The following is a 2,500-nucleotide window of genomic DNA, read 5'->3' on the forward strand; positions in this document are numbered from 1 at the left end:
TTGTTTTTCATATTTGAAAATTTCATAAATTACGGTGTATATAAAAAGTAAAGGGGCGACCCCCCTTTAGCTTTTCTTATCAAAATTCAAAAACCGTTTTTTATGAAAAAGAATTTTCGTTCTCTATATTATATATTTTATATAAAAATATAAGAACGATATTTCTTCTTAATATTTGCCAATTTTCAAATAATTTATCATTCTTAATAACATTTTACTTTTTTTTCAAATGCATTTTTAATGTAATAATTTCATATATTACATAATTTTTCTCTTTGAATTGAAATTAATAATTTCATAATTCTATTTTTTAATCATAAATATATATGATTGAAAAAATTTTCTCCTCTTTTCCTTTGTTTAAAATTTAATTTTTCTTATAAATTTTTGTTTTTCTTATTTTTTTCTCTTCATCATCTGTTTAACTTCCTGTATTTATACAAGAAACAAACAGTTGAGGATAATTTCTATGTAATGCTAGTATAGAATATAAAATTTTGAATTCAAAAATTTATTTCTATTTAAACTAACTATAGAAAACCAGGAATAAAATACAATAACACCAATATGCCATAACATGTTAGTATAGAATATAGATTCTTCATATATGTATATATATTCGAAAATTTTTTCTATTTAAACTAACGTATGGAAAACCAGGAATAAAATCATAATATTACCAGTTTAATATGGCTCAAATTCGAGTTTCATATAGTTATGATTCGATTTATATGCTTCAATATCATTGGTTAGTTAACTTTTGATATTTTCATATTATATCACATGCCTTCACCGTGAGTGTTTTTTGCCATGCACACCTCACATTGTCAAAAATGTATGGGAAAAATTCATTTCAATACATTTCAGTTTGATTTGAAATGTCTTTATTATATATTTTAGTGCCAATATGCCAAGGTTATATTCCATAACATGTTAGTATTAGAATATAGATTCTTCATATATGTATATATATTCGAAAATTTTTTCTATTTAAACTAACGTATGGAAAACCAGGCATAAAATCACAATATTACCAGTTTAATATGGCTTAAATTCGAGTTTCATATAGTTATGATTCGATTTATATGCTTCAATATCATTGGTTAGTTAACTTTTGATATTTTCATATTATTTCACATGCCTTCACCGTGAGTGTTTTTTGCCATGCACACCTCACATTGTCAAAAATGTATGGGAAAAATTCATTTCAATACATTTCAGTTTGATTTGAAATGTCTTTATTATATATTTTAATGGCAATATGCCAAGGTTATATTCCATAAAATGTTAGTATAGAATATAGATTCTTCATATATGTATATATATTCGAGAATTTTTTTCTATTTAAACTAACGTATGGAAAACCAGGCATAAAATCACAATATTACCAGTTTAATATGGCTCAAATTCGAGTTTCATATAGTTATGATTCGATTTATATGTTTCAATATCATTGGTTAGTTAACTTTTGATATTTTCATATTATATCACATGCCTTCACCGTGAGTGTTTTTTGCCATGCACACCTCACATTGTCAAAAATGTATGGGAAAAATTCATTTCAATACATTTCAGTTTGATTTGAAATGTCTTTATTATATATTTTAGTGCCAATATGCCAAGGTTATATTCCATAACATGTTAGTATTAGAATATAGATTCTTCATATATGTATATATATTCGAAAATTTTTTCTATTTAAACTAACGTATGGAAAACCAGGCATAAAATCACAATATTACCAGTTTAATATGGCTTAAATTCGAGTTTCATATAGTTATGATTCGATTTATATGCTTCAATATCATTGGTTAGTTAACTTTTGATATTTTCATATTATTTCACATGCCTTCACCGTGAGTGTTTTTTGCCATGCACACCTCACATTGTCAAAAATGTATGGGAAAAATTCATTTCAATACATTTCAGTTTGATTTGAAATGTCTTTATTATATATTTTAGTGCCAATATGCCAAGGTTATATTCCATAACATGTTAGTATTAGAATATAGATTCTTCATATATGTATATATATTCGAAAATTTTTTCTATTTAAACTAACGTATGGAAAACCAGGCATAAAATCACAATATTACCAGTTTAATATGGCTTAAATTCGAGTTTCATATAGTTATGATTCGATTTATATGCTTCAATATCATTGGTTAGTTAACTTTTGATATTTTCATATTATTTCACATGCCTTCACCGTGAGTGTTTTTTGCCATGCACACCTCACATTGTCAAAAATGTATGGGAAAAATTCATTTCAATACATTTCAGTTTGATTTGAAATGTCTTTATTATATATTTTAGTGCCAATATGCCAAGGTTATATTCCATAACATGTTAGTATTAGAATATAGATTCTTCATATATGTATATATATTCGAAAATTTTTTCTATTTAAACTAACGTATGGAAAACCAGGCATAAAATCACAATATTACCAGTTTAATATGGCTTAAATTCGAGTTTCATATAGTTATGATTCGATTTA

This window comes from Anastrepha obliqua, unplaced genomic scaffold, assembly GCF_027943255.1.
Source record: "Anastrepha obliqua isolate idAnaObli1 unplaced genomic scaffold, idAnaObli1_1.0 ptg000187l, whole genome shotgun sequence".
Classification (NCBI taxonomy): domain Eukaryota; kingdom Metazoa; phylum Arthropoda; class Insecta; order Diptera; family Tephritidae; genus Anastrepha; species Anastrepha obliqua.